Source organism: Lepidothrix coronata, unplaced genomic scaffold, assembly GCF_001604755.1.
Source record: "Lepidothrix coronata isolate B3197 unplaced genomic scaffold, Lepidothrix_coronata-1.0 Scaffold43, whole genome shotgun sequence".
Lineage (NCBI taxonomy): Eukaryota > Metazoa > Chordata > Aves > Passeriformes > Pipridae > Lepidothrix > Lepidothrix coronata.
In genome coordinates this window covers 3,697,388-3,722,724 of record NW_016690223.1, presented here as the reverse complement: position 1 = coordinate 3,722,724, position 25,337 = coordinate 3,697,388, and the positions used below count along the sequence as shown (strand labels likewise).

The following is a 25,337-nucleotide window of genomic DNA, read 5'->3' as shown; positions in this document are numbered from 1 at the left end:
TTCTTCTGTTTCTAGCTTAATGAAAAATAAATTTGTGAAGCAGTCCCCCTTCCACAGCTGAGGTCAAGATCTTCAGAATTCTTTATACTTTCAGTCCCAGTCAAAGTCAATAGGTTTTGAACATGATAACCATTTTGCAGGCTCTCCACATATATTTAAACACATAAAAATTTATTGCAACTATCTCCATTAGAAGGTTCAAGAAGCACCACCAATTACATTTTCATGTTTTTGAGTGAGAAAGATTTAATTTCAAAACATAGTATGACCTAAAACATAAATCTGAGACAGTTTGAAGTAAAAACCCTTTCTGAAGCTCAAGTTTTCTCGTGGTGACTTTTTCAAATTTTTTTTTTATATTTAAATTGTAGCCATATTGCCTGCAAAGTCCACAAAACAAAAGCAATAAGTAACGAAAGTGATAAGAATAGGCAGCAGGTTGTCTGGCATGCAATGAGAATTAAAACAAAGACCAATCTCCCTTGGTAAATGTTGATATGAATAATTAAATGAACAGTAGTAACATACAGTCTGACAAAACCAGTTTCCTTCAAGAGACTTGGGAGGAATTAAGATTTATTTCAAAGGAAAGCTTTCATGCACGTCTCCAACATCTTGGTTTCCTTGAATTGCAGAGTTTGTTTCTGTGTTAAAACTTCCTAAGCTAATTTCCCAAATAAAGAATGTTGGAATACTTTTGCAGTTTCTGAATTTTCTTTCTCAAGTATTTCCTGAAGAGAAAATACTGCAATATTGTAGTGGGTGAGATTCAGTGGGCTAAAAGAATGGCATCCAGTTACTGGTTTGATAATGAGCATATCTGATGATGCTAGAATATATACTCTGTAGTTTGAACATGCAGGTCTGCTCCTCAGTTGGTCTTCATTGTCTTATCGTTAGATTAGTTATGCTGGTTCAGGACTTGAATCAAGGAGTGAATAGTCTACTAGATGATCTGATCTGATTAACTTTCCAGGGTAACAAAAAATTAAAGTGAATGTAAGATATCAATGATAAATCCATTCCTCTTAAATTTAACTCAGTCATAAGTTTTCCTTCCCATATTATGTTCATAATTAGCTGAAAATTTTAGAAATATTTAAATAATTTTCAAATTAAATAAATTTCAGAAAAAACGTTTTGATTTGGTGGAACAGGATATCTAAAGTGATGCAGAATTACTTATTTGGTGTCCTAAGTACTATTTCAAGCTGCTTAAAACTCTGAAATTTAATAGCAGTACATTGTTACAGGTAATTGATTAGTTTGAATGTAGTCCATTTTTAGGTACTTCTGTGACTTAATAGCACCAAAATAGCTAATAATCTGTGTTTTAATATAAGTGACTAAAGTTCCTGAAGTCAAAGACTTAGGTGAGGGTTTGGCCTTCAGCAAAATCAGTAGAAATAATTCCCACTGACATCAAAGGAATGGGGTAACTTCTTCTGACTACCCTTTCCATATCCCTTATTAAGAATTCATTCAAGCACATCATTGAGTAGTTGCTAAAACTTTTAATATGCTTATGAGGTCTATATGCTTCCTCTCTCATGTAAAGGACTATCCATCCAACAAATGGCCACATATTTTTTATTTATTTTTTATTTAATTGCTAGTTTTAACTCTACTGTGAAGTCCTACAAGCCACCTGGAACGAGATGTATTCCTTTTCTTCTTTCTCAGTGCACCAGTGCAACATGGGAACTGAGACAGAAATGCATCCCAAAGGGAGACAAAACAATACTATATGGGCACCTGGAATGTAAGCTAATACATAGAAGTTCTGAGTATAATTCAGGCTCAGTACTGCATGTTAGCATTTTTTATCAAAACCATAAAAATTACTTAAATGATCTAAAGAAAGTTTGTAAAACCAGGTTCCAATACATATATATGTATTTTTCAGATATATATTGTAACATTCAGGCTTGAATTCTTCACAGACCCTTAAAAACTGACTTTCTTTAATGTGTTTGTTTCCAGATAATTAGACAAAAAACCAGTGAGAGATACTTAGTATCATTTGAGAAACTGAAAATCATGATACTTATCCTACTAGCTGGAATGGAATGCCATTTTTACTCTTTTAGCCTTTGTCTCAAATAAACAGAACATCAGGATATTTTTCTAAGAGCAAACATTTTTAGACAATCTCCAAGAAATTATGTAAGCCTCATTTCTAGACACATATGGAATTAGCTTTGATAAAGTACTGATATATTAGTGTTGAAAATATATCTGCAGTGATGGAGTAGGTACAGTTGACATAAGGAAACCTTCTTATTACTTAAGATAATTTAATTAACTGAGTTTGGTTGTTTGGAATAGCAAAAAAGGATTGACTAGAGTTGAGCTTTATTGTAGGCTCTGTCTTTTGACAGAGAATGCACTGACTACAACATCGCTTTCTTCAATTGGAGCTTTGGGTGAGTAATTAAGATGAACACATGGCACTGAATAACAGTAATAACCTACTGAACACTTGCAGACTTTTTGTCCACACATCTATTCATAAGTTCTCTTATGTGTATGCTCCAGGTCTTATATCCATAGACCTTACTTGCTAAACCCTTACAAATGTCTAAATTTACACTCATTTCAGGAAACCGCATTCACATAAGAGAAGCTCATATGTTGCAGCCAACAGTTGAAATCGTATATTGTAGAAATCTCTAGAACGATGCTATGATAATTTGTTACTGGACTCTGCATGCCTCTGGTTCTTCTTTCTTTTCCTGGTCCTCTGTTACTCCCATTGTGCATCTCCTCAATCTCCTTTTCCTTCCTGATGGACTTCAGTGCAGTAAATCAGTTTAAAATAAAACATTGCAAGAGAAGCAATGCCTTGCTGACATAAACTGCTACATTGCACACAAGATAGGGAGGTATATTTTATACTTGATTACTTTAGGTGGATACTTTAGATGGCATTAATAACATCAATATTTATATTGCCATAAGCTTAGCTTGCACTAGAGTGTCATTTATATAGTGTTATGTTTCCTGCAAGTATTCTTCCTGTCACATTAATTTCTGGCTTCTGAAGGTAAACATACAGCAGAACAAAGCCATGTGTATGGAGTTTCCAGTACTTTTAATGTTATAGCTATTAAAATAATGACCTTTATGCAGCCATCTGTGGCTCTATGCAATGCCTTCAAACTCAGAGGTTCTTTGAGATTATTAATAGCAATAACATTATCTGAGTAATGTGAGAACTGTGGCTGTCCAGATTGAATGTCACGGGTAAAATTGCATTGGAAAATATGCCCATCTGAATTGGTTAAAAATATAGGCATTAAATCAAAGAATCACTTCTTCCATTTCAATATTTCTTGAGCATTTTGAGCAAAATTCTGGAGAGTTTCTGTTATCAGAAAATTATTAGGATTATCAAGAAAGTATGGAAGATATCCAGGCTAAGCTTTCACTAATTTTTGAGTGTTGCTGCAAAAACACTAAAAGCAATCAGTGTTTACAAATTTTTGTAATAAACTTATTTAGTAGAGTAATGATTTTAAAAAAAAGTTATTTTAAGCAAATATCTGAATAGCTTTGTCACTCTTAAAAGAAGGAAGATTTAAATCTGCTGGGCTATTCGAGGTTCTCCAGACTGATCAAAAATAGTTTTATTTCATTTTCTTTGTTTCACAGTTTCCAAAGATTTAGGATAGAAAATGTGATCATTGTTATTAGTAAGAGTCCCATACATGTAAACAAGAGTTGATAAAGTGTTTCCAGATCAAGTACACAAATATTGTATGTCATCATCATGTTCTGTGGTGCAAATAGCCTGAAATAAGATCTGTCTTTTTTCAGGAATTTTATTTATAGTTTACTTGATTCAATTTCCATATTATAATGTCATTTTCATTCTCTATAATAAGTTAATGCTATGCTGGAACTATTTAAAGGGATTATAGTGTCAGTAAATTTTAAATCGTGTTGCTTGCCTAAGCTTATATTACTGAAATAATGATTGATAAGCACTTTTGTGAAATCATGTGAAATCGAGTACATGAGAGGGCAAAAACTATCACCAGCACCACCAAGAAAACAGCCTTTAAAAGTTTAGTAACTGAAGAGTTTAAAAATTTAGTAACTGAAGAGCCACTTAGAGCTGTTTTGTTTTAGTGATTAGAGGAGGCAGAATCATATTACAGAAACTGAAATGAAATCCTGGCTATGTAGAAAATGTTGGGAAAATTATGTTCCCTTCAAAAAGATGAGATTTTGCTCCTGAGGCTTATTCCTTCTGCGTCTGCTTCTGACTCACTGAGTTTACTTGGTCAAGTCATTTAACCTTTGGTCCGATTTGGTTAAAAATTCTGACCAATCCCAGAAATTTTGTTCCAAGCTGTGTCAGTGGATCATCTTTTGTCTCTAAAACACTTAAAGATGATGCAGTGAAAGATGATCTTTGTATGAAATGTCCCATAAAAATCTAGATATCTCAATTTCTTCAAAATCGTAGTCAAAAGCAAGAGAGGGTTTTTTGTTTGGTCTTATTGCTTTTATTTTTTTTTTCCCCCAAAGGAAACGTGCATTTCTCCCAACCAAATTTGTTAGTGTTGTGGGGAGACACTACAGAAAGGAGATACATTTAGCTCAGAAAGAAGATGTCCAAAAGTAGCTGATATTATATTACAAAACTATTAGATGGATAGGGAGAAATAGAATATTCTAAAGTGTCTTTTTCCTTAGATCAAGGGTCTGGAAGAAACTACATACTAAAGTGATTGTATTCTCCATAGTTAGGCACTATCCTGCTGAACTAAGTGCCACAGAACATCCATAAAGTCAAAAATTTATGGTCAGAACAAGTACCAGCTATTTATAGGGATAACAGGACATTCTTGGATATGAAAAAGAAATAAAAATTTATGGTTCTACGTGCCCTTGTACAGGAGTCAATAAGACAGCTGTTATTCATTCAAGAGTTAGGCACAAGCTCAGAAACTTGTTTACAAAGGTGAACAATTAAGAGTTTATGATCTCTTTAATGTTTAGGATCTCTTTCCAAAGCATTTGGTGATGACCACTGTTTTGACTGGTCTAGTTTGTCCTTTTTCTCCCTTCTGTGACTTATAGCATGTATTTTCCATATAAAAAAATTATTTTTTCCACTCAGAACCTTGCCATTTACCATATTGTTAAAGAAGTTACACTATGTTCTTTTTCATGTATTTTTAGCACTAATCCTCTCATTCTGTCTAATACCATGTGGCCTTTCCAGTATTTACTTGCCAGGTTAGTACTGATTAAAATGAATTTATCTAAGATACCAGCCTATGTTACTGAGCTGTATTTTACGGAGATTTTTTGCATGTAACATTACTTATATTTCTGATTTTAATTTTCAGCCTGTGCAGCATTTTCTGCTTCTTGTTTGCTTTAATGAATTACAAAGATATTGTAATAAATCTGTAACAATTTTTGCCACTGTAGGATTAGTCTGTAACAATACTAATGATATAATAACTTATTATCATAGCACAACAGACTGTAATTATTTAATCTAGATGGGCTCCTAGAAAATGCCTAGTGTGAGAGTTTTTCATCCAGAATTTGCAAGAGACCCAAAAGGCTTAGCATTTGGACCCTTAGGGTATGATATCTCAGTGTCATTTACTGGAGATACAATAGTGCCGTAAACATTTTTTTATTTCTAAACCAACATATAAATATAAACAAAATGAATCTGCTCTGAGTGACATAAATTTCATTATCCCTATTGTAGGAAAACAGATGAGAGAATTTTTTATAACTCATTCCAAGTAAGTTAAATTAGTTTTAGTGTCAGGGTTAGAACTCTCTTATTGAGTTTTCAGTGGAGATGACACTGAAAAACACAAAGGCAGACAGAAGATCTAGTAGAAGCATGTGTGTAAAAACTGATGTTTCTTCATCTGAGAATGCAGTAAGTGTTAAGGGTGCATAAATTTCACCCTGGAAACCTGGAAGATTTGAAACAGTAACTCCTGAAGCATCCTTCATTAATTGGAGAGATATGAAAAGGAAGGAAAAGAAAAGAAGGAAGTGATCATCTTTGTTAGTGTGGCTGAAGGGTCTTTGTCATAAGTAAGGATGCAAAACTTATTTTGAGGCAAATATTTAAGAACATAAATATCTGTGTAAAATGGGATGGAATACAATCTGCATTAGCCAAAGATAAAGGGTGGAGTCATGCTAGAGTAGCCTGATAGCTGTATTTAACAAGATTACTGGTTTTCTTGAAGAAAATTATAGTGTACCTTTTTCATCTGACCTTCAAGAGAATATCTTGATGATATGATGAAATTATTTAGCTCGAGGAAGAGACTTAGAGACTTACAAGGCTTGAAACAGTTAGTTTTGTAAGTCTTAAACAACTAAAGGGAAGAAAGCTAAAAAGAGGAGTAATTTGTCTCCAGAGATATTATTATTAGAATTCCTCTAACATTATCTTTGGTTCTGACAATTATTAGCATTTTCATTTAGAAATTTATTTTATTAGAATAAAATTAACCAATTACACAAATATGAGATAAATTCTCATTAGAGTACTGCAGTAATATCTGAAAATTCTTTGACTGTTCTAAGACAAGAGTTATGATGAAATTAAATAAAACAAACATTTTAGGTATTGGTATATTTTTATTGTTACTTAATAAAAGACTTGTAGGCTAGGAGAACAAGAGCTGAGAAGGGACACTTGAATTCATGAGTCAATCACAAAACACTTGAGGGCTTTGGCTATGACAGAGAAAGAGAAAGGAAAGAAAGACAGGGAGAGAGAACGAGAGGAGGAAAACATCTCATATATATGAAGTGAAGTATTTCCAGTAGGTAATGAAACTTTGATGGTTAGTAGTAGGAAGGGTTAAAACTATTTGGCGCATTATAGAGAGTATTAAAAAAAATGTATTTGAACTGGAACAGGTACACAGACCAGCTGCTATTTTACATGAGGGGACTGAAAGAACTGGATTTAGCCTAGCAAAATAATAGCTGAGAAAAAGTATGATTGCTTTCTATAAATAAATGAGGGGCATGAGGAGGATGAGTTATCTTTGCTAAAGGACAGGGTTGCATGGGAACAAATGAATATCAACTAGCTACGAATGCATTTATTCTGCAGATTCATAAAAAGGGTTTTAAGATGGAGCTCAAATGAGATGAATGGGATTATATGACATGATTACTTATGATAGCAGGGAATTGGATTCACTGACCCAGGATGCCTCCCCTAGTTTTACAGCATGTGCTCGTACAAATCGCAGTTCTGTTCTCGGACTAGTAGATCACCTGTTTCTGTGATTAGTTGCTTCCTCTGCTGAGATCCTGTTCAGATTCAATTTTTGTTTCCAGCAGTGATGCAGTCAGAGAGTTGGGTTTAGAGTTTTTCTTTTTTTTTTTTTCTTTTTCTTGCACTGTCCTCCCCCCCACCTCTCTGTTTTTAATGTATAAGGGAAATAATGCTCTGCTTCTGCATTTCCCAGTATTTTTGGCAGAAAAACAGATCAGGGTGAGTGAAGGCAAAAAAGTACATGAAAGGTAGTTTTAAACTTTCTGAGCAGGAATTATGTATAAGTAGGTATGAAAAACAACTAGTTTTACAGCTACTGTAGCACTATTTCAAATATCAGCACTAATGTATAAATGCATGTCACATTTTAATGTTGGTATAAAAAATATTAACAGTTACTTTGATTTAACATTTAAGAAGTATTTTATTTCACAGACATACAGAAAATTCACATATAGAAATACAACTATTTCTTTGGAGATTTTTTTTGGTATAAGTTCCACTGATTCCACAGAAAGTTCTTGCTCTCTCAGATCACTGAGCTGATTTTGGGAGTGACCTGATGCCTTGAAGTGCCACATTGGCTTAAGTGACCTAATTGGCTCGGGTGACTTAGATGATCAAGGTGCATCTGCTCATGGTGACTCATATTTCTTTTTTGATGAGTGGGGTAGACAGAATTATCTTTTCAAGAACAGGCATTGTTGATAATTTGCCTAGAAGGACACGTGTGTAAGCCTCTATAGTCATTGGCTATGATGTTGCAAGAGCTTGTTAGCCAAAGAAAATGATGAGCAACTGTTAAAGTGCCATATATTAAAAAATCTCTTTAGTAGATGAAAGTTTCTCTTTGCCTTTCATTTTATTTTGAAAAATAAGTACAGATATCTTTGTAGTACAGCTGAATGATTTGGGAAAGTGGTAGCAGAAAGAAAGGAAATTTTGGGAAGACTTAAACAAGTGCTCAATTTTTTATTCATCCACTGTGAGTTGTGAGGGCTGCTAGTCAGACAAAATGGTTAATCAGTCATAATGTTCAGAATTGCAGCTCCGTCTTCCTGAGCATGTGCTGGGTCTGACTGTGGTATTGTCAGGCATGTTAGACAAATATCAAAGGAGTGTGAGAGCAGCAATGCAGAAAAATTCAAACTTGTGTTGCATTATGCCCTGTCAGTCACAGTGAATGTGGCCTGACACAGCATGGTATTTGTGCCCAGATGGTCTCAAGGGCTTAACATTCTTAAAAGTAAAGTTTCTTGTGAGCTAGGTTATTAAGAGTTTCATCTGAATAAGGAATGAAGGTTGTGGCCTTTTAGGAACAACAGTGTCCTAAGAGATTCCTATGTCTTTGTCAATTTAAAATGATGGCAAGCAGTAGCATCATACTTATTGTATAGCAGTATTTATATTAATAGCCACCACACAACAGCTGAAAAACATTCCTTTTCTATCTGGGCATGTCGCCTTAGTACATTAGCAAAGGTTCAAGAACAGAAGATGACAGGCTTTCATAGAGAATCATGCTGTTAAAATAACATTCTCTCCTGTGCCATAGCTTCTGGCACTAGAACCCACCATCTTGTTATAAATTGCTGATATCAGTGTAGTACAGCATTAATATTATGCCTTTAACCCTTTTGATACCATTTCTCTGAGTAAACCTGTATCATATTTAGAAGGAAGAGAAAAAACTTCAAAGCAAAATGTACCCATATACATACATACACACATACAGTGTATTATTTACAGACAAATTTCAGAACACAGACTTCATATTTTCTTTAGAACTCCCATCACTTTTACGAAACGATGACATTAATGATGATAGTTCTTTTCATGTATAAGCGAAAGAAAACTTTGATTCTGTATATTTAAAATATCGTCTTTCAGAAATTCCTGATAAACTCGGTTCACATCAATGTGTTAATTTCAGTACTAGAAGAGTTTAATGGAGAAGAAGGAACAGCACTCCTTAGCTGTTCCAGTGGTATTTTCCTTTATTTCAGTTGCTGTAACTCCTTTCACTATACCAATCATAAATCACAGTTCTCTATTTAATGCTATGCAACTTTTAGATTACATCTATTACTGCGAGGCACAGTCTTTATCATTTTTTGCAAATGTTTTGCTCTACTTATTCTTTATTCATAAAGGAATACATATCACTATAGATATAACTGAATGCAAAGTAAGAAGACAACTAGAATGGACACAGATTTAACCAAAGCTTCTTGATTTGCAATGGATTCATACTGTTTGGAATGTCAATTTACAACTTATGGATAAATTTCTGAACTTCACTACAGCTGAAAGCAGAGTAAAACCAAGCTGTGGTTAGTGACTTGAATAAGTATAGAAGGGTTTTGAACATTTTTTGGAAACAGGCAACACAGGTCACAAAAATGTTGGCCAAATCTGAGTTTCTTAACCTAGAATGACAGTGCTAATCACAACTCAGAGAGAAGTCTCTAATATGTTAATTTAATACTTTAATTTAATTCTTCCTGTTCAACTTCTTAAGAAGCCATCCTTTTTCTAGAACATGTGGTAAATGAAATCTTTATTCATTTTGTCTGCCCTGCATAAGTACACTGTTCTGCAGCACATCTCTTTCAGGTATAAAACTTTCTCACAGCACATACTGGAGATCCCTGGCTACACTGGGTCAGACCGTTTTAAATTCAGCTTCTTTTCTGCCTTTCAAATGGTTATTTAATTTAAAATCTATATTTTTGCAGCCCCCCATGGAATGGAAATCATATGTTCTGACTTTCGCTTGTCTAAAGTTAAATTCAAAGGTGATAACATAATAAAAAATTTATTAGATTTTCTGTTCCTGTGACCAAATTCACCGGCAGAAATTCTATTATATGCAGTTTGACCCAAAAGTATTCTTGGTATAATTCCATTAAATCTTGCTTTCTGTTTACATCAAATTCTTCTCTTATGTAGGGGGTCTGATTTGATATGGGATTTAACTTACAACATGTGGGATCAAAGAACAGAAGTTGTTATAAGATACAACAGCTTAGATTGCCAGGACTGACATATTCACCCCTGAATGTGTGTCATTTTCTTTCGGTGCACGTGCAATGTGAAGGGACAGGAAAACTGAAAGAATGAATTTTTATGCTGCAAATTTGTATTTAGTATACAGCCACCTCTAATAAGAACTCATCTGACTTAAAATATTATTTTGACTTTTGTTTGCTTGGAAAAGCACAGGGTTGTTCATATATATCTTCTTCCATGTTGCCTTTGCTGAAGTAAGGATGGATAAATTTCTTTCCATGAAGCCAATTACCCACTAACAAAACACAGCACACAAACGGAAAGTATCATTTTGATTCATCCCTGGAAAATAATACCATATCTTCCATTCTGCACCTTTATGGAGGCATATGTCACTATTTCTGTAGGTGATGATAGGCTACTGGACTTGGACTTCTTTCTCTCCTCCTTGAACCAGCTCTATTTTTATCACTTCAAGATCCTGTTAGAATCCAGCAACCCCACTCCTTTGCAAACTACAAACTTCTGCAGTGTTTTTGCTGTCCCCTATTATCCAGTTACTGGTTTATTTCTGCTGATTTTTTTCCTGTTTGTTAGGTCTTACTCCACAATCTTTTCAGTTCTTCCCTAAATTATAAAGTGTAGGTGTCTGCTGCAGGGCATGGGGGTTTAGCTAAAGGCTGCCATCAATGTTAATGGTAATTGTGCTTAAATCTGTGTTCGGCATAGAGAAGTTTTTCCCTTCTTTCTTGGTGGAGGGTGATGTGAGTGTGATTATTTTTTCTTTGATACTGTATTAAGAAGGTTAAGAATAAAGACATTTAAATGACTTCTCATTTTAATACAGAGTAGAAAATATACCAAGATGCCCATACATTCTGCTGTATTTGCCCATCTTGTCATTTTAATGAGTAAAAAAGATTTAGTTTCAACTTCTTCAGTTAGTAATTATTGTAGTGCTGGTTTATCAGACTAAAAATATTGAACACTGAAAGTTTCTATTCATAGAAGAAGTACAGCACAAGCTCTATGGAAGCATGAACCATGTTTTCATCCTCCTTTCATACATAAATGTTGTTTCACTCTGTCCCTCATCTTAGCCTAGAGGGATCTTCTAGTGAATAACTGGATAGTTTCATCTCCATTATTATTCGGATTTTCTTTTGGCCTCATAAAGGTCCAGTTACTCCAAATGGGAATTGTGATTTTTGCTGTGCACAGTGATACCTGCACTGGAATTTGCTTCCTTATTTCACACAGAACTGCCATCAGTTGGTCAAGTGCCAGCAGCTGTCAGGTCCAGCTGAGATTGATTGGAAATAATATACCAAAGTTTGGAGTATCTTCTCATCTATTTTTGAGTTTTTCAACCAAATAATTTCTCATAATTATATTAATCTAATAACATGTATACAATCTGTGTTCTTTTTGGGACATTATTTCCAATCTGTAGTTTTATAGGATGAAGCTAGGAGCAGGTCATGCAGAAAGTCTTATAGATCTGTCTGACTTTGATGTGGAAGGTAGGGCTAATTGCATTTGACCCCTACTGCTTTGGGGCAAATCTGATCTAAATCAGATCTAAATCCTGATAATTTTCTATTTGTACCTCTAAAACAATCTGTGAAAATGAGAATTATGTTGAATTTTATAATTTTTAAATATGCTTTTTTTTAAATAGTAATGACAAATAGAATTCTTGAGATTTTCCAAAGCATCTTAGCCTTAATAAAAACTATTTTTTTTTCCAGACTTGCTAGATACTTAAAGCTAGTTCATCTGTCACTGCTAACTGTGAGACTTGGACTTGGCTATGTTAATATGACTATGGCAGGTTATTGTCAGAATATATGCCCAGAAGAAATACTGAATCCTCATCTGTGCACATTCAGATCCACCTCTTCTACCTTCCTGGGAGCCAGCATGGGTTATGGGAACCTGGCCAAGAGGAGATGAAGTGGCTGATTATCTTTTCCCTGTGCAAAAAAGTGTGAGATTGGTTGGAATCAACCCTCAGAGTTAACTTGTTTCAGATCAGTAGTAGGAAGATGGTAGTTTGCATGAGCAATGAAAATATCAGCTGTGTTCTTGAATCCAATTTACGATTAAAAATTACAATGATAACAGTACAGTACATAACTTTGTAATGTCATTGATTCAGGATTTTTCATCAGAAAATACACACTGCTGAAAAATCCATACCAGTCAAGTACTAAACATCTAAAATCCTTTTAGAAGTCAAGCTACCTGTGGTTGCTTATAATCTGCAAAATACAGCTCTCCATTTTTCTACCTCAGCTAGTTTGTCTATAGTATTTATCTACCCTACAGAAAATTTTGGTGACTTGTTCATGCTTACAACATGCTTTTAAATGTAAAAAGGCATGTAAATCAAATGTCATTGTGATTCATGCACTGCTAACAATACTTATTCTGAAAAATTTCCTGATCTCACTCAGTGCTTGCCTGCCGTACCTTTAAGCTTCATTAATTTTTGACAGTTCTTCCTGAGTTGAGATCTTATTTTCGTTGTATAATCAGTTTCTTAAATGGTGGGTATAATAATTTGGCATTTAGAAAATACTCAGGTATTAATATTGTTATGATTATGTGCTTGAAGATGGTGAACGTTATTAAAATACTCAAACAAGTTTTTGAATGTAGTCCTAGGATTAGTTATCTCTAACTTTTTATTGAATATAGCTAGAGAATTTTATTTTCACGTCTATTATTCCCATTTGGATTTTGACTCAATAATTATAGTGGGAACTAATTGCAAATTTTATACTTAGGTTGGCTCCAATTCCTTTACAAACAACTGCAGTGATGTCTTCTTTCAGAAACTTTCATATCTGTCTTAATTACTGCAAACATCTGATATTAGTCAAGAGATAGCCGCATGGCTTTTTCCCGAGCTATTCAGTCTCTGATTGGCTTGTAATACAAAGTGTTAAACATTGTAATTGTTGTTCTCCTTCTTATATAATCAGTATTATCAGACAAAGTACAGACTACACATTTTCCAATCTGTCATTGTAAACTCCTGGTAATGGTCTGAGAACATTCTTCATTTTTGATAGTGGTTATAATAGTTGGGGTGGGGAAGAAGGCCAAAGCCTCCACATACATACATCCTTTTCTCTCCATTAGTTCAAGAGGAGGCAGTTGTGCTGAACACCCCATCACTTGGGGACACACTTGAGCCCTCCCTATAAACTCCACCATCTGACATGTCTTCATGCTGTTCTGCTGACACTGTCAGTGAAACAAATGAAACAGAAGCTCCTGCATGGCTCTAACAATGGAATAGCTAAATTGTCTCAGTGGGCAAGAGCTGAAAGTAAATCTCTCTCAATAAGATTCATGGGCTAGGAAGAAACTGGAAGTAGTGCATTGTCCCTCCTAGGAAACTCATGAGCCAGAGCCCGGGTACTGTCACCACTAGTCCCATCACCTGTTATGTGAAAAAAAGTGGGAAAAAAGAAATCTCTGTGGGGAAGCAGTGCATTGTTATCAAGATTAATTTATGGACACCTATGTAGCATCCTTTGAGCAGTTCTTCATATGCAATACATTAAATGCTTCAATGATTTTTGATGCATATATTGTTTGCCCTGTAGAGAATATTCTGAATTTGTCTTGCAATCCAGCTTTACTCTGGCCGAACAAAGTAGTACTAAGTATTACTCCTTATTCCCACTTGACAATTCCATCACTAGCCTGGCCGCAAAAAAATGGATTGCCCTGGGGGTCAGATGGGCCAGAGGCAATGGTTTACCAGAGGCAATCACCTGGCATCTGCTTACAATTGCTCTCAGATGGCAAATAGTTGTATAGATGCTGCTACCAGCTAGAAGGGTATAGGGCAATATCAAGTGCCTCTAAATTTTGCAAGTACAGGAGCTACCTTGAAGCAACAGGTCAGGCATTATCATAGAGCAGAGATCATCGGAGTGTAGGTCATCTGAGAAACTGGGATTTGCAAAGTCTTTGTGGCAGCATTTTGCTTGGTACAGATGTGAGGAGAATATTGATTCTGAACCAGTATCCTTACCATTGGTAGAGAGATACTGGAAGGAGTCTTGCAATCATTCACATCGTTTGCTTTGCCTACTGTCATAAGCTACAGGCCAGAAAATATGTGTTAAAGCCCAATTTAAGCTGAAAAGTCAAAACAGTTCTGGCAATAGGAGTAATATGGGAATCACAAATAAGAGCAACCTCTTACTTATGAATTTATTAGGAAACCCCCCATGTGATCCCCCATGTGAGCATAGGAAATAGAACACTACCTGCACTAGGAAGGACCACAAATAATGCCCTCTCTCCAAAAATTAGTGGGAGTGAGAAAACAATTGCTTTTAAACCCAAACTTGACAAGAGGTTTAACTGTGAAAGCATTTTTTTCATCTACATCAAATGTGCACTTGAGAGACCATACCACTGCAAGGAACACAGAACAGTGCCAAGAAATAAGGGGAAGGTGCATCCACTCCTCCCCTTCACAAGTGTTGTCCAGCAGCCAATAGTAGAAAATGTACCAAAACCTGAATTTTTCACCTAAACAGGTGGATAAATATATACAATACAAGGCCATTGGAGCCCTTGAAAAAATACAATGCAATCAAGAAATTGATTTAATCTATTCAAACCCCTGTGGATAGTAAATTCTAGATTATCAGGAGTCTTATCACAAGTTTATGTTGTTTTTATGTAGAATTTGTCTGTTCTGGTTAGAGACCTTATTAAAGTACAGTTTATTTTCTGTTTTACACATTTTTGCATTTATCCTAATTATGGTTGTGTGGGGAAGTCTATTTGTAGATATTTTACTTGTAACCATAACAGATGTTTCATAGCGTGCTGTTCTTTCCATACTTTTTGAGTCCTTGCCTACTTGACTCCTAAACTCACCATCTGCAATGTTTTCCCAGTAAATGGTCACTTACCAATGTTTAATTGTAATTTTACTTGTTTTTGTTAACTTATTACAAGCAAATATATTCAGTTAGGTGTTGCCTACTTGCTGGTATCCAGTCCTCCTTCTTTGATACTTAATCTCCCCAAACCTAGACATTTAATTATAAAGAAGCATTTGAAAGAAGTGTTTTATTACAATCAGTAGATCAAGAGAACCTTTGCACACTTGGCCCTCAGCAGAGGATTGTCTGCTACATATTATTTTACTTAGAGCTGAAATCAAGTCAGACCAAATTTAATGAATTGGCCTAGCTGCATGTCAGCGGTTTTATAGGTTTTCCAATGTCAATTTTTTCTTGATTATGCATTTGCTGTTTTTCTGTTGGACTGGAGTTTCATTACTTTATGTTTCTACTCTACTTGAGAGATGAAAAGTCATTTAGCAGAGAAGTACATTTACTGTAAGTGTTAAATGCTTCTGTTATCTCCTATGGGTAGAGACTAGACATTCTTAAATCCATTTCTTTAGCAGAGAGAACCTCTTGCAAGAAAAATAGGTTTATTTCCTATGCTCTTTTCATTGATGCTGTTTTGGAAAAATATCAGCACACTAAAGGAAACAAAAAGTTCAACTCACCAATCTAGGGGGAACTTGGAGCTGCTGAGACCCAATTATTTTGATATTTAAGAGGGAGAAAAAAAACACCTTAGAAATTCTGTTTGAACAATTAAGAATCAAAGAAGTATTCATTTTCCAACCAAATACAGGTCTTTCAAAAATCTGAATGCCATTCAATTCATTTAAGTCACGGGAGGGAGAGAACATCAGTCAGAAGCCAGTCCACACTTGCTGAAATCCACAGAAACCTTCTGCAGTGGATTGTGCTTCACCTTGGGGAGTGCAGAGATGAGGGAGGAAGAATGTAGAACAAATGTGCAGTAGAGAAAAAGGAAAAGAAAAGGTGGAAATATAGACGTGTGCATGGGAACTTAGGTCATTGTTACAGAATAGAGAAAAAAAATCCAGTACATGGTTCCATTTGAGTTCTTCCTCAGCATTACATTGATACCAATGAGATCTTCATTAAGATAGACATATGGCAGTATCCATTGATGTTTTCAGGATAAAAGTAAAAAAATAGCAATGCCTGTAATGAGTTAAAGTTCTGGCTGGCATTTGTTAGTGAAACTGATGTAACATGCAGTGGTGTTTTTATCTCTGCTTCAAATTAAATCAAACCGTGGCTACTAGATTTTACACAGTGCATGATGTTGCACTGCATCACCAGATGAAACTTTAGGATAAATTTTCATTTTGGAAAGTGAATTAGACACTTAAATATCCCATGAAACTGATAGAGCCCATTATCTTGTTTGTTATTCAGGTCTTTAAAAAATCCCTTGATGCAGCAATAATTGCTTGCCTGAATCAGCTGAATTTATGTAAAACAAAGTTTCAGCTACTTTCTTCAAAATATTTCTCTCAAGCTTGTTACACTAAATGTCATTCAGAACAGTCCCAAGAAACTTGGAGAAAATTGCCTTTTTGCTTTTTTTCCCCCTAATGTACTGAAACTACTCTCTTGCAGTTTTATGTCCTTGTCATTCCACAAAGTATTAACTGTGTCTTTCTACTGAGCTGCCATTGTTAGCAATGTAACTATTGCATAAGCTGCAGAGCTGCATATCTTGAATTATAAAGTGGGATGGAGAAATCAAGTGAAGTGATTGGCATTCTGTGCAGTTAAGAGAATATAGCCGTATAAGTGAAAATGTTTGGTCCAGCCTTCCAGGCTCATTGACTTCAGTAATTCTCTCTATTCATGGGCATAAAAATTCTTTCAGGGACACACCCAAGGTCAAATCACGGGAACTTGAAAATAGGAAACTTTAAAAAATACTTCTGAAGATAAAACAAAGAGCCAACTGAAACTACTGGGAAATTTTCCATTGACTTCAAAAGGCAGTAAAATAGAATCAGAGCCGTGAAACTTCATACATGGAAAAGGAATCCATAACTATGATTTTGTACTAGTTTCTCAAAATTGTACTTTTATCATACCAGTTTCTTTTTCATACCATACTTCTTCTACCAGTTTTAAAAATTTCTGGCTTCTTTTGAAATAAAGCACATAGTCTTGCACCCTACTGCAAATAAACCTATCTCTACTTCAAAAATATAAAATACGAGAAATAAAGCATTATAGAACTTGAATATTCAAAATCAAGCAATAAAATAGCTATCACTCACAGTAAAGTCTTTTTTATGCTCTACTAACAATACCAATACTAATTTAGTTGAGAAAGCATACAGGGCTAGATGGTATTCTGACATATTAGCATATGATATTGGAAAGAAAGTTACAATGGAGAGGGGTTTTTTGTTTGTTTTTTTTTAAGGAAGGAAGAACATTCACATTCTCAAACTTCATTATCAGAGTGTGGCATCAGTTCTAAAATATAATTATTTCTCCACAAACCTTAGATGCATTTAGAAACAAACCAGGAAAAAAAGAAAAAGAACCTTTGTAAGGTGCTAAGAATTATACATCTCCTTTTCTCTCATTTCTTAAAATGTCCATGTAATTTCTTAAAATCAGACTTTAGTTTGAAATGTCAAAATACTGTACAGAATGTTCTCAGGGAGACAAGCACAATAAAATGGCTCATTTTCATCAATGGAAAATTTGACCCTGGAAGCAGAAATTCCTGAAACTGGGAGAGATCCATTTGCATTCCTTTTTCCTTGTTGTTTGGGCAGATTTACATGAGTTTTGAGAAGGCTTTGAAAAGTGAATTGTAAGCTGTTGTGTTGAGTTTGTCTTACATATCTTTCTATGAACATTTCCATCAGAAAAGCAATTCTAGGAATTATGAACACTGAACATGAAACCAAACGCGCTCCACATGACTAGCATGACCAACTGCAATTAATGACACTTTCAATAATAAGCCATCTCATAGCTGTAATTTGCAAAATATTTTATTGTTCAATTCCAAATAATTAATATATTTTAGAAAATCATAATATTTTTATCAAGAGCACCCCAGGAACAGAATAAGAGGTATTGTTTTCAATTCATTATTACAATTTCTTTTTTTCAATTTGAGGACTAAGATGCCTCATTCAATCCGATGAATAGTTGAAAGAATTGCAAGTGGTGAAAGACAAAGATTATTTAAGTTTGGCACAGACTTGTCTGCATAATGTTGTTGAATCAAGAGATTGGGGTAATCTGCGCTCATTAGCAACATGAGGTTTCTTTTTTTGCTCCTGTAGTAAAATAACTGCCATGAATTCTACCATGTCTCATTCAGATCACATAAAAACCTGAATGCTGTAAAATATAGACCCTTCAATTCACGTGCATCTCAATATTCCATATTTATATTTCTTTTGCTTTCTTCTGTGCATATTTGACATAGTACGTGCAATTATTCTTTCTGGCTTTTGCTCTGCATTGTCATTCAAAAACCAAGAAGACAGACTCCCTCTGCAATTCAGAAAAGGCAGACTTGCAACTTCTCAGCATTTCAAAGGCCTTTTGTCACCCACTGTCAGAGCGAACAAGGTAAAACCAGCATGGTCACTTTACTAGTTGGTATTTAAAACAAAGATGGATTTGAATAGTTGCTGTGGCTTTCTGCAGTGTGTGTTTGTGCTGTTCTGTCACACAGCACAATAGTTTCCAAGCTGTCTTAACCACAGCATCAGGGGAAGTTGTGTACTTGTTTCCCTGTAACCTTGTAAATCATACTGTCATTTACATGCTTTCAAGAAACAAAAGAATTTCTGCAAGTGCTTTCCTTAAATCGAGTTCCCCACTGTGACACCAGTTTTCTTCCATCTGTTTGCATTGAACGACTCTGTCTGAGGTTGGTAGTAAAGGCTCAAGGGAGAAAACCAAACCAAAATAACAAAGCTGGAACAGTCAAACCTCAGGCCATTAAGGGCCATGTCTTCAAAGCTGTATGTCTAAGTAGAGAGGACATGTGGTTTCATTGATTGAATGCAGACTGGGAGACAGGAACTTGTAATTTTAATTTTACTTGTACTTCCGTCTCACTTTGGAACCCTTAAGCAACTTTATTTAACCCTGCAGAAGACCTAGCATTGTCTTTTGTAGAGTCACAACACCAATCCCAATGGCCAAGGGACATTTAAGACACACTTTGAGTTGTCCTCATTCTGGTCTTCTCCAAAGGGGCAAGAAGGCATCCTAAAGGAAGCTCATAATAACCTCCAACTAGTACACTTACGTGTACTAAACCACACTTATGTATGATCCTAAAGCCCTTGACCTTACTCCTTTATATCCCATATGCTGGGTCTTATCCTGCATTTCTTGGAAAAGTCTGAGGTGGTTTTGCTATTGTCTGTGCCAGAGCAGATTCCTCTTAGACTAAAGGTTTTCTACAGTACCTATATTCTACCACAAAGCTGTATGCAGTCTACAGCTGAACCCAAAACACGCAGCCCTTGTGTCTCAATTTCTCAATCTAAACTGAAAAATAGAAATGCTTTTTGAATTCCAGAAGGAGGCTAATGATGCTTGTCATTCTGTGACTTTGCAAGGGATCATTAGCTAACCCTGGGAGCAAAAGCAGCTGAAGCGAGAGACCTTATCTCCCAGGAGAAAATGGGGAGGGCCATGAAAGGATTCACAGCAGGAAGAACAAGCCATACATCAGCTCCTAGCTAAGGTATTACCTTTCAGTGACAGAGTTGCCTGCAATAGTAGGGGTCTGGACTCCGTGACTCAGGAGGTCAGTCCCTGGCCCATGTTCCCATAACATACAAACGAACCAGGGAATTAGCTCAACTCCTGCTGACAGCCATCTGGACAGCAACACAGTCAGTGCTGCTGTTCTAGGACGGAGCTCTCAAACTCCAAACTGACATGAGTAGGGTGAGATAATTAACTGTATCTGGTATTAGCAAAAAATACCTTCACAAAGCCAGCACATGACCATATGACGCTTGAGATTTTGATTCCTTATTTTGAGGATGGAAATCCAAAACCTTAAAAGTTTCAAAAAAAGTATCAGGAAAGGAAAATGTCATCTGTTTCTACTATGACACTGGCTCAGTGAAGCCTGAGATACTGCTACAAACCCTGTTTCTTTGCCTGTTGAACACAAGAAGCAGCGAACACTTTGTCTTGTTTACTTTCATTACCTCTGTAGTGAGATACAGGCGACAGCCTACCCACACAGCTTGGTGGAGAATGCTGGTTTTAGGTGCTTGGCTTTATTTTACTTTCTGTTATGCTCGGAAGAGATAGAGTCATCATAAATATTCAAGTGGGAAGCCAGATAGGATAATTGAATTAATCAGTCATATTTACTTAATGCTCACATTGAGTTTAAGAAACACATCCACTGGTATTATGTCTGATTATAGGTTTTGACTTGAAACCTGATTTGACTGTGAATCTTAAGACACTTGGCATTTCTTTTATGGCTCCTTCTCCTGGAACCTGTGGGTCCAGAAATACTTAAGCGTGTCTTTCCTGAGAGACAAGACTTTGTGATTACAGGTACGTGAATAAGGCTTGAAAATATGAATTCTAATAAATGTCCAGGCCACCTCAGCATTTCCTGAAAAATTAATTACTTCATCAATAAACAACACCGTTTAGAGCTTATCAGGGTGCAGGGGTATTCTGCTTGCCATACATTAGGAAGATGGTCTCATTTTCCATCCTGTCTTCATATACTGCTTCTAACTGTAAGACAGTTTTTATCCAAAGAGCTTGTCACAGAAAAATCAGTGTCTACCAAGAAGAGAGACTGAAAAGTGGAGGGTTTTTCCTATCAGTGACGTGACACTAATCTCTCCAAGCTTCCCTTTTAGATGTATGCCTGACTGCTCCTGGATCAGTAATTAGTCAAAGATTTGGTGTCAGGAAGAAGAAACTATCACAGGTATACTGCCTTCTCTTCACACCATTTCAGACTCTACTTCTGAGGAATAATCTTAAGTTGCCACCTAATTTTTCACCATACTCATCACCCACTCTAATGACTGATGGCTGGACACTACTGCTGTAGTCTGGATTTGAAAGGACAATCAGAGGGTGAACAGTGATGTGTATAATGAGAAGTACAACTGTGCCAAACAGATCACAGGACATAATTATGCTTTAGAAATAAAGCAATGCTTGAACTTTCATGGCTGTGTTAACAATGTAAGATCATGTTCACTATGTCCTGCAATAGCTGATGCGAAAGCTGAGCTGACTCTCTCAGAGAGAGGCTGCAAATGCAACATGGAAAGGAAGTTCTTTTCTGCGATCACAAATTTGTAACTGCATTTTTTTTTTAGAGAAGAAGAAAATAAGCGAGCCTTGTTTGCTGTTACCAAAAATTTACTAACTGCCAATGCCAAAGCTGTCAAGAGACTATCTCTGGATTTTATTTTTAGTTTTAAGACATTCAAACAGCAGAAAAATAGTGCTTTCTTAGAAAATAGGCTTTAAAAAGTGTGATTGTTATTACTTAGGTTAACAGTGGCAGATGAGAGTGGAAGTTTTTGAAGTGTTCGTCCACCCAAAGGGTAGAAGAATTGATCAGGATGGGTGCTGAGGTATTATGGGTGGTGGTGGAATGAAACTGAGTGCAGAATCCGAAGAAGCAAAGTTGTGGTTATCCTCTGATTTTGTTTCTCTTTACCACTATATTTATTCTGAAATTTTATTTCTGATAAGTATCTAATTTAGAAAGGGAGACATTTTTGCTAAACTGTTCTTACATTGAAGCACAAGCAAAGTTGCAGATTCTGTAGGTTAGTGAAAGATGAGGATCTTTCTAAATATCTTAGCTCAAAGGACATGAAGTGAGCTAGTGAGCAAGTCTTTTTTCAAAGGACTGTGTTTGACAATCTTCTCAGCAGTCAAAAAGAAAACGACATAACCTAGAAAGTTCACAGACTTCATAGAGACTTTATATAGCAGCTGGTCTAATGACCTCTTTCACCAAAGTTTGAGTAGGAGACTGAGAAGAAAGATCCCATCTAGATCATACAAAGAATACAAATGGAATTGAAAAAAAAAGAAATATTGACGTTTATGCAAAAATTAGATAAATAAAACTTGCAGGTGTGTTCTAACTAGAACACTAGATTCAAAACAGTCTGAGCTTCAAGGCAATGCAATTCTATATACAGACATCGTGGCTTGGGCTTTTCTCTACCGGAAAGGTTCAGAGGTCACTGAAGGAAAGAGCCCAAAACATGATGATATGTTTCTGTTCATTCTGTGGTCACTACTTCACTTTATAAAGTTTCCAGCCCTTTAAAGCTGAAGCAGAACATTGCTATTTAGGGAACTAGAACTTACTGGAGCCCCCCTGTGCCTGGAAGCACATTTTTGCACAATCATTTTACCATTTTATTTTTGTACTCACCTTAAAAACGCATGACCTCAAAAGCAGAATAGACCAGTAAAGTCTCCCTTTTTGTTGCATCTGGAAATCTCAGGAGTAAATAACAATTGCTTGGCAATACATTATTTGGTCAGTTTATGTTTAATATTATATTTATGATCATTAGCAATTATCCATAGTTTCAAAATGCAGAATATGAGCTGTGTCAATGACTTATAAGCTATCACATACATTACAGGGTGGCACCATATCTAATTTTCTGACTCAAATACTCTGCAAATATAATGGACAGGTCCACGCATTTCTGTTCTTGTGCTCAGTCCCTAGTTCTGACTGTAAGACGTGACTAACTGAAATATAAGAAATTCTCAGCTGGCACGGATCAATAGTCCATCTAGCTTAGTGTTTTGTCCCCAGCAAAGACAAGAAATTGTTGGAGTTGCTTTTGCCATCCAGGTTCCCACTGTATGCACCCAGGAGTGCCTGAAATGGTGGAACTAGACATATTAGAGGGTGCATCCCTTTCTCTTCTCTTTAAGGGAACCTCCTTAACGATCAATAAATTGTGGAATCCTTTCCACAGAAATTTTCACTTCACTCTCTGCTGTGCAAAGGAATACTTTTTTAATCTCTTTTAAACAGATATCTTACTAATTTTAATGAATCTCAGTATCTCTTGGTATTAAAAATATTATTTTCATGCAAGAATTTTCCTAATTCAATGCTTCTTGTTGGGCAGTGGCAGCCAGGAGCTTCCTGCATGAAGACTGGTATTAGCAGTTAATTTGCTACAGGTACCTATTCAAATCATTGTAAATTTTCCTTTGTTACAGTGTAGCTCAATGATATGTGGGAATTGAACTCAGAAAGTGACCAGAACAGCCACAATGAATGTGTTTAAACATTCAGTGCTTAGTCAGTCCTCATCTGTGCTGTAAAAGTAGTTAGTTATTAGTAATAATAATGAGCACTATTGGTTTGGCAAGCCTTCCTCCTTCATATAAGGCCTACACAGAAAATTTGAATAAATTATTTTTGGTGAAGAGAGTTAATGCTAACAGTTTTTTTTCTCTTGAATACAAGTTAATTTTCTGCTTCACTGTAACAGAGGAGGGCAATATCTCCAAAGAGGCTCAAAAGCCTTGAAGATAGTTGCTGCCAGAATGGGTTAGTTTGAGCATGTTTTTGGATAGAGCATATGGCAGCATCTCTCAGGATGATGGTATTAGGAAATGCAGTTTATTTTGATTGAACTAGCAAGGAAAGAATTTATAAAATAATATTTTATAATTAACAAACTTGACTGCTGTGGTCTGAGCTTATTTGAGCTTGTATGAGTCAGTAAGTCTTATCCCTTGGAATAACTGCAACTATTATTTTTTTTGTCCTTTACTACTTCATACCACTTTTTGAATTAAGATCGGCTATTTACTATAGTGGGTCAGAGATGCCTAGATAGATTTGAAGTGAAATCTTTGATATATTCTTTCCAAATCCAAACTGGGAGTAGGGTGGTCGTGAAGGTGGGTGAAGGCTCAGACGCCTTCCTCCCTTCTTATTTATTCTAATCTTCAATGCCACTTTGTTTTCTAATCTGTATATTCTGCATAACACAACACAGATGCAGTAGCCCAAAGACAGAGGTGGAGTAAAAGGGGATTTGCACTATAAGAAAATTTCCTTTGTGTAATCAAAGCAACATCTGCAGTTACTCAAGTTCACAAAATCCTTTTTCCAGGCTGCTTATCGTGTCTTCTGCCATTCATTTGTCCATAAAGGAGAGAATTTTGATATTTTTCCACATCTGCTCCATAGGGATCTTCCACGTCTGCATGTATGTATCCAACATGAAATGAAACAGGAAGGTGCAAGCCTATGCCTGCTGTTATACATATATGCAGTAGGAATATTTCCATGGCCATCAAAGCTGATTTGCTTTTTAGCTCCCTTATTTTATAGCCCCCTATACAAAAGGACTATGTTGAGGTGAGAACAGATGAGCAGAGATAAAATTGCTGAAAATAGCATGGATTGCATGTAAAGCTGACACTGTCTTTACACCTTACATCAGTAGGTTACAACAGCTATATGTCTTATTAGCAAAAGTATAACTAAAGAACTGTACTTTTAGTATCTAAAAATTTGGTATAGACATATATCAAGATTCAAGATTTCCCATGCTTACAAAGATACTAGTATTAGGGACCTACCTCAATTTTTTGTCCAAAGAAAAACCCATCAGCAAACCTCTAAATCCCTTATCAGGTCTTTGTATGAGGTTCATTTAAAGTACCCAGAGGTCTACATGGAAAATATGAGTGTCTTCTTATTTGATTCATGCAGTGACCTGAATTGATAGAGTGCTTTGCAAAAAGAAGAAAACAATAATTGCATTTTTGAGCAGGCATATTTTGCTGCCTGTAGAATAGCTTAAAACTGTCTCACTTTTTTTAAAATATATTTCTCCTTTGGCCCTCTCTCAGGTTTTGTTGTGCACTTTTGTTGGCCTCTCTGCCTTCCTGAACTCATTTGGGATGTCTAGTTTTGTCTAAGCACTAAATACTGATAAGAATACTGTTGTGATCCTGTGCTGAAAAGTAGCCCAAGGACACATATTGATAAGGACTCCGTTGCCTAAAATTATTTAGCACATGTTAGCTGGAATTTGCTTTTGGGCTGAAGGCCAGCTCAAGGCTTCTGCACCTCTTAGGACGCACTTAAAAGCTATTAA

At 35.8% G+C, this 25,337-nt stretch overlaps 1 protein-coding gene across 5 annotated transcripts in view; it reads left to right on the top strand.

Moving 5' to 3' along the window:
• FLRT2 (fibronectin leucine rich transmembrane protein 2) overlaps positions 1-25,337 on the top strand; it is a 66,219-nt gene that overhangs the window by 19,690 nt on the left and 21,192 nt on the right. Inside the window, exon 1 of one of the 5 annotated variants that reach the window (XM_017813875.1) lies at positions 1,695-1,762. The exons of the other annotated variants lie outside the window; for them this stretch is intronic. The gene's annotated coding sequence lies outside the window, so the exon portion shown is untranslated. Of the gene's footprint in view, positions 1-1,694; positions 1,763-25,337 lie in introns of those variants that run through there. 5 annotated transcript variants of the gene reach the window in all.